Source organism: Zeus faber, assembly GCF_960531495.2.
Source record: "Zeus faber genome assembly, chromosome: 4".
Taxonomy (NCBI): domain Eukaryota; kingdom Metazoa; phylum Chordata; class Actinopteri; order Zeiformes; family Zeidae; genus Zeus; species Zeus faber.
Window position 1 is genome coordinate 32429677 of NC_137191.1, and position 13419 is coordinate 32443095.

The 13419-nt window shown below is 41.4% G+C and overlaps 1 protein-coding gene across 1 annotated transcript in view; it reads right to left on the reverse strand.

The window, feature by feature from the left end:
- The window catches only part of LOC307228932 (teneurin-3), a gene marked incomplete at its 5' end in the record, with an annotated part of 375882 nt that overhangs the window by 142440 nt on the left and 220023 nt on the right, over positions 1-13419 (reverse strand). The window lies entirely within an intron of this gene.

Consider the following 13419-nt stretch of genomic DNA (forward strand, 5'->3'; position numbering starts at 1 on the left):
TTTCTGACATATATATGTATATATATATATATATATATATATATATAATAAAATTTTGCTAATTAGTCGATATTTTATATATATATATATATATATATATATATATATATATATATATATATATATATTGATTAGCCACAACCAAAAAACAGGTGGAGTGTATGACATTGATCATCTTGTTCCAATGGCACATGTCAAGGGCTAGGATATATTAGGCAGCAAGGGAACATTCAGTTCTTGAAGTTGATGTGTTGGAAGCAGGAAAAATGGGCAAGCGCAAGGATCTGAGTGACTTTGACAAGGACCAAATTGTGATGGCTAGACGACTGGGTCAGAGCATCTCCAAAATGGAGAAAGGGTAGCCCATATGATCTGACCCCACAGACCAGACGGTGTGTGTTCTGTATGTTCTGACGCTTTTTGATAAAAGTGTCAGAACACGCAGTGCATCGCTGTGTGTGGAGATGCGTGTGGAGCTGCATAGCCCCAGACTGGTCAGAGTGCCCATGCTGACTCCTGTCCACCGCTGAAAGCCCCTACAATGGGCACATGAGCGTTAGAACTGAACTATGGAGCAATGGAAGAAGGTGGCCTGGTCTGATGAATCACGTTGACTTTTACTTCATATGGATGGCTGGGTGTGTGTGTCATTTACTTGGGACAGAGATGGCACCAGAATGCATTATGGGAAAAAGGCAAGCTGGAGTAGGATGTGAGATGCTCTGGGCAATGTTCTGCTGGGAAACCTTGGGTCCTGGCATTCATGTGAATGTTTCTTTGATACTTACCACCAACCTCAACATTGTTGCATACCAAGTACACTTCATGTCAACAGTATTCCCTGATGGCAGGGGCCTCATTTTAAGATTCAAGATGCTGCCCAGGACAGGCGGGCCCTGCAGAGGGTGTTGAGTTCAGCCAAACGTACCACTGGAACTACCCTCCCCTCCCTATAGGAGTCCGCAGGATCATGAAGGATCCTCACCACCCCGATAACGGACTGTTCCAGCTGCTGCGGTCAGGCAAGCGCCTCCGCAGTCACACAGCGAGAACAGAAAGACTGAGATGGAGTTTCTTCCCGCAAGCCATAAGGACTGTCAATGCTGACCTCACCAGGGGTCCTTACAAAAAGCACTGAGACACTCACACAGGCCCCACTGTCTTACTGTACTGTATGTAGCATACTGTACTGTACTGCAAGTTACTGTATCACTGCACTGGGTTACTGCATACTGTGCTGTATTGCTGTTTTGTTCAGTGTTACTGTATTGCTGTGTCATACTGTTGTATACTGTAGTGTATATCCCCATACTCACTTTATTCACATGAACTTTACTGCACATATCTCCATATACAAATACCCTATCCCATATATATAACTCTAGTCCCTTCACTTCTATTTTGTACCCCCACTTTGTATTATCTTTTTAAGTCTTATTTTATTTTTATTTTATTTTATTTATATTATTATATTCACTAACTGCATTAAGTAGGATAATGCACCCTGCCACACTACAAAAAATGTTCAGGAATGGTTTGAGGAACATGACAAAGTTCAAGGCATTGATGTGACCTCCAAATTCCCCAGATCTCAGTCTGGTTGAGTATCTGTGAGATGTGCAAGAACAACAAACCCAATCCATGGGGGCCCCACGGTAGACCTCTTGTTCCGGCGTCAACGGAGCTTGAGTTGTCATCCTAAGCCCTGCAATGCTAGAGCCAAGTGCACCAAACCCAGAAGGTTGGGGAAGTTCTTACTCCTCTAGGAGACTTCACCGACAAGGACCTGTCCAGGAGCCAATGGAGACAAGTGCAGAGCCTTGTCAGCAAGTTCTTGCCTCGTTGGAAGACTGCCTACCTACCAACCTCACAGATGTCATTCTTCTTTTGCCTAAAGAGGATTGATAAGTTAACTTTAGAGTTTTCGATTAGTTAGTAGTGTCATCCCACAGATGCAAGACAGGGAGCATTCTGCTCTGCTTGTAATGTGTTGTCTTGAGCGGCCATCTGGCCAATGTTATATCAATTTTGTGCTTGTGTCATTCTGCCACACCAGGAAAGTGTTTTCAGTAGCACTTCAGTCAGTGCAGTAACAAGTTTGGGGGGGTACTGCGGGGGAAACCTGACCCCGAGGTTATGCTGAGACCCTGTTGCGTTGCGTGTCTCCGCGTTACCGGGTGGGGATCCTGGGTTTTACTTCGTATTTTTAGGTTTATGTGCAGTGACTACAAAACATTTAAATAGTATGAGTAAAATGTATAATTTATATATATAATCTATGTATGTATGTATATATATATATTTGTTTATTATTTTTTTTTATTTAAGAAATACTAGAAATACTTCCTACCAAAAAATTATGACAGTTAATTTTATATATTCTTTCTGGACCACTGCACTTGAGGTCACGGCCTGCAGAGCTGTCCATGGTTCTGAGGTTCAAGGCCATCTGTGGTTCAATGCCAGTTTTGACCACTTTATCAGTATTCCCGATATCTTTGATTTGTTTTTTTGATATCTTTTGAGTTTAATAGGAATTATTGAACCATTTTTGTCCTCGTTTGTAACAACTTTTTTGTACATACAATTATTCAGTTTCAGCAAGTTGCTTTTGGAGTGTGTTTTGAAAACCACCACAGACCGCTGCACATTCTGCTACCTACAGATGCTGTGACATAATAATAATAATAATAATAATAATAATAATAACAATAATAATAATAATAATAATAATAATAATATTGTCAAAATATTATTTACAGATAAATGGAAAGTCTGGTCCTGACACCCCGCTTCAGTTGCACCAGCTCTCTCGCCTTTTTTTTTGTTTCGTGCAATAACCACCAGATCTCTGCAGACGGTAATAGCATCACTCTTACTGCGTGTGGCTATTTGCGCCGTAGTTTGTGAATTGGAGGCTATCTGCAACGAGGCTCATTTGCATTTGCATAAGACCCGATTCAAATATGAGCAAATAGCATCGGCGCACTGAGACACTATTTGTGTGGTAGCGCAGTTAGCCGTGCATTTCACCATTTGCGGAAGCTTTGTGAATTAGACACTTGCTTTGGGGTTGCGCCAGGTTAGCAGCCGTAAAATCCGCTCAATTGCTTTGTGAATACGCCCTAAGAGTCTTCAATAAACCTAGAGCAAGAAGGCTATTTCCTGACTATAGTGTCATCCATGATAATATTTTGCACTCCCACTCTGTATAACCTTTTTGAGTCTTATTTTATTTTTATTTTATTTTCTTTATATTATTCTATGCACTTACTGCATTATGTTTTAGGAATCAGTTGGTTTCAGTTAGTTAGCTACCGGAATTAGGTTAGCTATTATGATCCGTTTAGAAACTATTGTGCATAATCTCCGGGTGCGTTGCAAAGGCATTTCACTGCATATATGTATGCACGTATGAATATGTATGTGACAAATAAACCTCTTGAATCTCGAATCTTGGTATGAGTTTGGCTGGCTGTCTAATTTTGGTGAGATACACCTTAAGGAGGACAGTACACCATTAAAAACAAGCAAAAAAAGGAAAGAAATGTCACAGAACTAGATTTATTTTAGTGTAAAAGTTTTAATTGTTATTGCTAACCATTTATTCACATCTTTTAATAATGTTATTTTCTGTTTCCATGTCAGTTGCTTTGTTTTTGTTAAGGCCTGTAGTGCTTCACCGAGTTGACTTGAAGAGTTGTAAATTCACTGAGTTTGTAAGTCGTCACACACAATTATCGCACAAGGAACACGAAGCAGTGAGTATTTTAACTCAATCTATGCCATTCCTTTGTGCCAGAAATAAATTCAGATAAATTTAGTAGGTATTTTACATGCAGGGAGAACATGCAAACGCATGGGAGCGATTGCAAACTGCACACTGACATTTTTGGTAAATAGCTAAAGGCAGTAAATATCAAGGCGGTTCTGACATTTAAACGTATGAGACGGGAGAGAGATACAGTACAGAGACAATAACAGAAAGAGAGAGAGTAATTTTGCCCAGAAAATCTGAACAAAGGAACCTCCTGTTATATATGTAATGTTATTCTTTTCCCACGGATTTTCAGTCCCAAGATCCATGGTGGAGATCCGACTCACCTCCCGTTTATTTGCCATTGAAAACATTGCCAATCTAGATGGCCAGTCAACCCAACCTTAGCAGCCAAACTTTCAACTTCTGAACGACATCTTCCTATTAACAACTTCACGGATTGACCAATAAAATCGCATTGTAAATTTTCTCAACATATTTGATCAAACTCGTGGACTCCCTCATAAGTTCCCTATACGTAGACGTAGAGTAAGGTAGAGGTAGAGTAGAGAGAGCTACTCTACTCCATGGTGTCTGTTGCCTGCTCTAGTAGCCAGTAACCAATTAGTATTGGTTAGTGGAGGTTCCTGTGTTGTAAAATTGGGGCTTTCATGGCCAATGCATCTCACAACACACATCAGATAGAGCGAGAGAGCGCTAGAGAGAGAGAGAGAGAGAGCTAGAGAGAGAGAGAGAGGTTAAAGGGAATGGTAGCAGAGGGGCACAGAAGAAAGAAAAGGATATCAAAGCTGGAGATAGGGGAAGGTATTGAGGCAAATGAAAGAGCAGGTGAAAAAAAGGGGTGGGAGACAATAGAGTTTAAGGAGAGAGAGAGGGAGCGAGAGAGTCATGCGTAACATCAAAGGCAGTGACCAAAGCAACCTCTCGTCCTTGACGGGACACGTTGTTCTGGATGGAAAGGCTGTGACTTTCACATTAACCAGTTATTCTCAAAGCCTGGGCCTAAGTGACACCTGTGCTTCCATCAAGCCTCAAGGGGCCACTCTTACCCAGGGGCATTCAAGGCCTGGGAAACACTGGTGCAGTCGGCGCAAAGCTAAATATATGGGATACGGATTATTCGACTGTAAATTTGACATTAGATGAAACCAAGGTAGTGGCAACGTTAGGTAGAGGTTTTATCTTTCCGTCACTGTTTTTCTCTTCTGGTTCATTTTTGTAAAGCTGCGTTGGTGATGACTCGTTCATCGCTTGTCATCGTTTCTCTCTTTACACTCAGAGCACATCTCTCTTTCTCCTCCTTCCCTGCCTCTACCGCCAATCATTGCAGCAAAGGCTTTATTGTGACCTTTTCATCCTCGCGCGCTCCCTCCACCGAGCCAAATCACACAGGACTTCTCTCTCCTGATCAGAGGCGGTATAATCACGGGAAACGCAACACTTTCTGTCGTTTTCTTTTTATTTGGAAATCTGCAACGTGAAAAACAGCGGCTCCAAAGTGGCTAATTGGCACGCCTGTGCTCTCATTGTCAAGAAAATTCACCATTCATGCGTTCAGGTTTTGGGTTCATTGAGTTCATGGGTTCATTGAGCCTCATTCACGAACAGTGCACCACACACAAAGGTTAAAATTCAATATGTACATATGCACATATATATGGAATAGATATGGCAAGCATTTTATAATTTAATCCATAGGACAAACTAGTCACTTTTTAAAAGTTACTAGTATTATATTTTAGTAAATAGTTGGTGTTCCATCAGTTAGTAGTAACTATTTTAGTTTGACTACTCAAAGTATATAAGGTACTTGTACTTATTTATTAGATGCTAGTTACTATTCCAATTGTTACTGGTAACTATTGTGATGTTTCTAGTAACAATTTTGTCAAATTTTCATTGAATCCTTTGGCACTCCATGTTTGAGATATCAATATTTGCATCAGACTAGTATCTTTTCTGTTACTAGTCACTATTACTTGAGTACTAGCACTTATTCATTAGTGACTAGTGACTTTTCCCTTTTGTTACTAGTAACATTTTTATTTTTACTAGTAACATTTTAAATCAAACTATCAACAGGCTGTTTTGACGAGTAATTTCTCATGCCGGGTAAAAATACATTTACGTTATTAAAATATTTTTTTTACTAGCAACAGCAAGAAAAAAGATACTAAATAGATAGTAGTAACAATTGGAATAGATACTGAACCCATAGGATTCAATGACCAGATTGTTAGAATTGTGAGTAGCAACATTGCTATAGTTACTCGTAACAATTGGAATAGTCACTAGTATCTAATAAATAATTACTAGTACCTATTACATTTTGACTAGTAAAACTAAAATACTTACTAGTAAGTAGTTGGAATAGTGACGAGTAACTCACCAAGTAGTCACCAAGTAGTAGTAACTTCTAAAAAGTGACTATGGAATAAATGTTTAAATGGCTGGTATGCATGTGCCTTGAATCCATTGGTTATTTTGCGCATCCAGCATTATGGCTCACAAAGTAGGAACATTTCTATGCACATACAGCACTTGTGAAGGATGAATGAGGCCCATGGGTGTTGCGTGCAATAAAATCTTTTCCAACTGATTTGTGCATTCAAAATTAAAATCTAAGTGGTGATTGTAAAACTGTAGATATCGCAACATAAATAAGTCTTGTCTTGTCAGCCAGAAACGTACTGGCCTGGGAGCGTTACCAAGATGGCGCCCGGGTGAACTCTTAAAGGAAATTTATTCCAACCTCACTCTCTCTCTCTGTCCACTCTCTCTCCACTCCATTTCTGAACTCGCCCTCGCTTGTTGGGCTGACTGCACCCATCATCCTCTCCTCTCTCGACCTCTCTTTCTATTTCCCTCGCTCCCTGGCCGTTTTCATTCTCTCATCATTTCTTTCCTGCTTCCAAGTCAATGCTGTCACTTGTTCTCTCTCTCTTTATTTATTATTATCCCCAGCTCTGGACAACCCTTTGTATGGACCACTGCCTCTCACTTCAACGACTCAGTCTCCCTTCCTTCCTAAGTTATTCCTGTCTTTGTTTTCGTTCAAGTAGTAGAACATAAAGGCATAGCCCACTCATATATGCCAGTTTCTGATTAAACAATTTTTTGGGTCGTTGTGGTAAAGAGCATGTCAAAACTGCTAGAGCCAGAAGTTGTTTGTTCATCAAGATTAGTGGGACAGTTGCTTAAATAAATAATGAGATAAAAAAAACAAAACTAAAACTAAAAACAACTAAAGTGCTAAAGTGTCCTAAAATTATCATGTAACCCGAGACTAGATCAAAGCAGTACTATGTAACTTTTGGTATTTGGCCTACAGTTTCTGCCATAAAACTCGGCCCGGTGTCTGAAAAAATATATATTTGACCGGACAAAGAGATAATATAATCAACATAATCAACCCACGAGCGTGTATGTGCTTGTCCGACATAAATCCAGCAGCCAGCTCTTGCTCTAGCCCTTTCCTTTCTCTTAGCACTGAGAAATAGGGTGAGAGGAATCGGGGTTCAGAACTAGGATGGGGGGGGGGGGTGGGAAAAGGGTGAGACCACTCTATCAACTTCATCCTCCTCCTCCTCTCTCTCTCGTACCTAGATCACTCCTTTATCCAGTGCTCTTTGCCACATTCCCCTCAACCATCTCTCTCTTGCCTCATTCCTCCATCTATAACCTATCGATCAAGTGCTGCTCTCTCTCTATCTAGCTCTCTCTCCCTCTCTCTCTCTCTCTCTCTCTCTCGCTCTCTCTCTCTCCATTTGCCTCTCTCCGACTCTCCCCTCTCCATTGATTTGGGTCTGGTGTTAAGGAGAAATATATGTCTCTCACCCCCCCCCTCTCTCCCCCTCTCTATGGCTCATTGATTAGGTCATCTAGTGATAAGAAATCTCTCTCCCGCTCCCTCTCTCCCTCTCTCTCTCTCTCTCTCTCTCTCTCTTTGTGTATCTCTCTCTATAGCCTCATTGATTAGGTCTGGTGTTGAGGAGAATTGCCTACTTAGTCCCAAAGTAAAAAGCCACTAAGTGTTTTCCTTGTTTTTGGCTCCTCTCATTCTCTCTATCTCTCTCCGGCTTTCACCAAGAGACAGCCGTCGATATGCCTGGCGTCACTGCTGCCTTTTCAAAGGCAGGCGTCCCGATTCTGTTTGTGTATTGCTGTTTTTTTCCTTCCTTTTTTTTTTTTTTTTTTTTTGTTTTGTTTTGCGTTGATGTTCGGCGGCGTCTTGGAGTCTTCTCAGGGGCCAAGCTTGAGGGGCCAAGCTTTTTTGGCGCCCTTTTCTTTGTGCTATCGGATGTGGTGGTGGTGGGTAGTCGGACTCATTGATCGGTCTGTAATGAGGTGCAGGGGGGTGGGTGACCGTGTTTTCAGAAAGCTGCATACACGCTGGCTCCTTCTTTCCAAGCTCACGAGTCCACACAGTCACGCTCAAAAGTGTGACCAATATCTTCCAAAACAGCCAGTTACACGGGACAAGCCTGGGGCCAGATATCAGGTACAAGAGTATTTGCCTGTAGCTACAATGTAGATAAATAAACATATGCTCTCTCTCCATCTGCCATCCTCTTCTACTATACTCTGAGGGAAGGGACAAAATAACCTCAGTTTGAAGCTCACTACTGTAAACAAAGAGATGGAAAGGTGTGTGTGTGTGTGTGTGTGTGTGTGTGTGTGTGTGTGTGTGTGTGTGTGGTGTGTGTGTGTGTGTGTGTGTGTGTGTGTGTGTGTGTGTGTGTGTGTGTGTGTGTGTGTGTGTGTGTGTGTGTGTGTGTGTGTGTGTGTGTGTTTCTCTGCCCTCAGTCCTACTTTTTCTTTATGGATAATGACGCAAGAAAAGATTTATGTTTTTTTCTTCTACATTTCTTTATTTATGTCTTTTACTTTTCTTTTTTGTTTATTAAAAAAAAAAAAAATTACTCGGTTTTGAGCCAGAGCGAAGAACACTCTATGGACGCTGGAACTCTTTCATAAACGGTTCCACGCATAGATCTGTGTCATTTGTACAATGGCCGTTCCTTCCCCGGCCAGATAGAAAGGGGTTCGATTTGATAAGGCAAACTTCCGCACTTACGATTTTGGTGATTTAGGGAGAGAACCGCTGCAAAAGGAACATGCTGCTAGTCTCGAATTGTTGAATGATTTATGTCAGGGTGTAGTACGGCAAACATGGATCCCTCCCAGGACTCTTCCCCAGCTTCCCCAGTTGGTGAGTGAGATGAGTATTCTCAATTTTATGTATATATTTATAGGATATATATTTAGTCTATAGACTCAGTTAGCCAGAGCCAACAACATATGAAGGTAACAGATTGGTTATCCTTCCTATTAGAACAGATTTCACTCCGTCATCCTCAATCATCTCTTTTTGAGAAGCTACTTCATCCGTCATGAATGGGACTAAACCTCCTGATTCTGCAGTGAAAGGGTCGATAAGGAATGCAATCTGAGGCCTTCTCAGCTGAAGATCATTGAATCTGTCTTTAAAATGCTCCAGGAGATTTTCCAGCAGTGTCAAATAGAAGGAAAAAAAAATTTTGTTTCATTTTGAGTGATGAAAAGTTATACCCTCTATATATAGAGCTCTGAGGTGTAAATGGAATTCTCACAGGCTGATGGCCATGCGTGAGGGACGCGACTTGTGGTTGGGTCCTCGTTCGCGAAATTAGCGGATCTCGTTTGAGAATCGCTTCGGATGTCGTTGCCAATCATTGGGAGCTTTCGACTGCTCCACGTCGTTTAAAATATTTGTTCGTCTTGCATCACAATTCTGAACAAGAGATGGGCTCTCTCATATAGGGCATATGTTTAAAAGCATATAAATGCTACTAACAAATTTCATGAAAATACCAGTGGTACCAGTGACTTTGTATAGAAACAACATAGCAGCCTTTCCCAGTACCTGGCTTGCCCCTTAAAAAACAGCTAGCGATGTGGGAGAAGAAAAGCTTCGGCTGTCTCCCTCCGCAAAACGTACTGCTTTTCCAAACTTGGCTTCCATCTTGTACAAAAAAAAAAAAAAAAAGTTTCTTTCTAGAGTTGTGTGAGCAGAAGACCCACTTCTTTTATTGAACTGTTTACTTCCCCTCAAACACTGTGAAAGTGGGAAAAAAAAGAACCAAAAAGAAAAGGAAGCCTTGAGACCACAGGGGCTGTTATTTTAGACGTTTGGCTGAACTTTGGTCAGTTAGGTCAGTTGGGACTACTTTTGGTAAAACAACAGCCTACAAGCGCGTGTGCGCACACACACGCACGCACGCACGCACGCACGCACGCACACACACACACACACACACACACACACACACACACACACACACACACACACACACACAGACACACACACACACACACACACACACACACACACACACACAGAGCTGTTTCTGATTCACTAGTCCATGTGAGGTAGATGTCAGTTTAAGTCAGGCTCTTTGTATTGCTGCATCCCCTGATCGGTTTTATCTCTACGTTTCGACTTCAATCTCAACCTCTCCCTCCTTCAAGTATCCCACCCCCACACCTGCTCTCTCTTTCTCTCTCTCTGTGTTCCTGGGCTTGGTTGACTGTGGCCATTTCCTCTCTGCAGACAAGAGATGGAAACATCAAAGACACGTGCTCATCAAACGCTACAAGAACCAGGTTCTAGGGTCGCTCAGCCATGGCCGCCGGTCGCACATCTGCTGCTAGTAAACTCTAAGAGGATAAATCTGGTTCCTCTCTTTCATTCTCACTATAAAAGTCCCCAACTCCCACCACTACCTCGCAAAACAGCTACACAGAAATTCAGTCCCCATCTCGGGTGGAGGGTCAGCCATGTGGGATGCGCTTTAGGTTGTGACCATTGTACAACCTACTGGCTTCCTTTCATGGGAATTAATTGACAAACACCTGCAAGGAGACTGGGAGCTGCACACCTGCAAGACTTGAGTCTTCAGAATTGTATTAAATGCAGTGTAAGAGTTATCTCGTTGGGCATGTTAAGGCACTATGGAGGTTTTGTGGAACATTTGACTATAAATGCTCCTTGTCTGAATTCCAGTCCATATGCTGCCACTTGCATGACGTATATACAAAAAATGACTTTGTGGTTCTCTACATTTAGAGCATTTGAGCATTCTTCACCTCAAAAGGTCAAGTTCAAGTACAATAAAAAATGTAACTGATCCAAAATGATTGGATTGGTATAATTTTTGCATTTACAAAGTTTTGATGTACTTGAATAGAAATTTTATCCTGCTTAATAGTTTAGGTAGAAGTATGTTTTTGCAAAATTCATAGAAGTCAATGGAGAGTGGAAAATGGGAAGATCTCCGTTCTAGATACAGTGACCACAGAAGCTACCGCTAAAAGTGAGTGGCAGTCAAATATTCTGCAAAACTGCTATATCCCTTTAAAACCCAAGTATGTGGACTATGGTTGGATAGCTTCTTTTCTAACCAAACCAAGTGAAACAACAAAGTCCCTCAGCCTGGGAGCCAGGCTCAACCAAACATAACTCTATTATTAGGTCAATCAGAAGAGCACTGTGGAAATATGTAGAGATCTGACAGAAATTAGGGTTTCTATCCTGGGCACGAGCATATAGGAGATGAAACATATAAAAATTGCATAATTCCCATCGTCATACCATCAAGTCCTATACAACAGATAGCAAAGCACAGTGGAAAACGATCCTCCACAATCTTTGTCAAACTGAATTAAATATATTTAAGGCATGGAAAACATTTGATAAGGACTGAACTGTATTATCACTTCATTGTTTGATTTTCCAGGGACAGTGCACATGAATCGACATTTCAGATGCTCACACGGGGAGAACATGCCAACCACACACAGAAACAACCTGTGACAGCCAGGTTTCGAACCCAGGCTGTTAGGTAACAGTGCTAACCACTGAGCCACTGCGCCTACCTTACAGCCCTTCAATCAAAGCAAACACTGATGGCCAAATATATTGCTTTATTGATGGCAACCGACAAACACACAAATAAAACAATCCAAGTAAATGTCAAAGAAGAAGTAAATCAAAATGTACCAGCTTGAACTGTGGATTTGGAATAGTCTGGGCTAACTCCCACCTCAATTTATCACAGAGCAAAGCATTATTTCTGGATCTGGATCTATTCTACCGCTTGTAGTTAACAGATGAGATGAGAGAGAAATTGCAATCCATTTTTCACAGGATGAAATATGAATATTAAGGCCATCGACAGCTGAGGGAAGTTCCATCTGTCTCGACCGCAGGTGCTGAGAAACGCCTTATGCTCACCAGACATACCAATAAAAACTGCATCACTTGATAAGGCGCACTATTTCAATCCTTCTCCTGCAGCCATTGATGCTGCTGTGGTCAAATACACTGAATCTGAGCGGCACAACCCCAGTTTTTCCATGCACATTTAATTATGTACAAAGTACCAGGTTGACATATTCCATCAACATCATGGCAAGCTAACACTTTGTTACTATGAAATGCATTGTGATAACACTAATTTGCTACGACAACAACCAACAGTGGTGGGGGACGACACTGTCGTCGTCATCAACCTGCAAAGTCCTGGAACTGGCGCAGCTACTGTATATGACCATGTAGTATGTCCAAATCACATACTGAAGTATGCTGGACAATAGTGCACTTAAATAAGTGTAGGTGGAGCAAATTCTAATGCTTGGGTCGGATGTATGACCTAAGGCAGTGATTCTTAAAGTGGAGTCCGCAGAAATGGTGCAGAACAAATATTTCTCATATACTTCCCTTGATTTGTGGTTTTTTTTCCACATAACCGATGTAGTAGAAGTGAGAAATAGGCCTTATATCAAATTATTTTTTGTGACATAGGTGAGGGGTCCTCGGTTTATTTTCTCTCAGATAAGTGGCCCTTGGTTTGAAACCATGCTTTTTAGCATGGGTCTGCCAAATCAGGAAAGGAGCTGCCACTTGGGAAGGAGCTTACATAATTGTATGCTTTTCCATGTCATTATTATTATTATAATTGCATATTATAATTGGATCAAATTAGCTGCTTGATCTACAACAAAGTGTCCTCAATTGCAATATCGGGAAGAGAGAGAGAGAGAGAGAGAGAGAGAGAGAGAGAGAGAGAGAGAGAGAGAGAGAGAGAGAGAGAGAGAGAGAGAGAGAGAGAGAGAGAGAGAGAGAGAGAGAGAGAGAGAGAGAGAGAGAGAGAGAGAGAGAGAGAGAGAGAGAGCTTGCGTGGAAGAAAGAGAAAAGAAAGAATACAGAGTAAAGGGGTTTGACTTTCACAAGGGGCAGTCAATCTTAGAAATATTTCGGCAGCACACTAGGGAGTCATACAGGGTTCAAGACTTAATATCACATATTCTGCCAAGTGCAAAAGAAGAAAAAATGAAAAGAGGTCTAAAAATGATGAGAACCAGACAACATGGAACAGTCGCTGAAACTTATAGGAAAAGAGATAAAGAGAGAGAGCGAGAGAGAAAGAGAGCGAGAGAGAAAGAGAGAGAGAGAGAGAGAGAGAGAGAGAGAGAGAGAGAGAGAGAGAGAGAGAGAGAGAGAGAGAGAGAGAGAGAGAGAGAGAGCAGAAACAATTATAAAACCATAGACTGTGTAGCCTTTGCGTTTATGTGACTGCCGGCCTAGTTGAGTAGTGAAA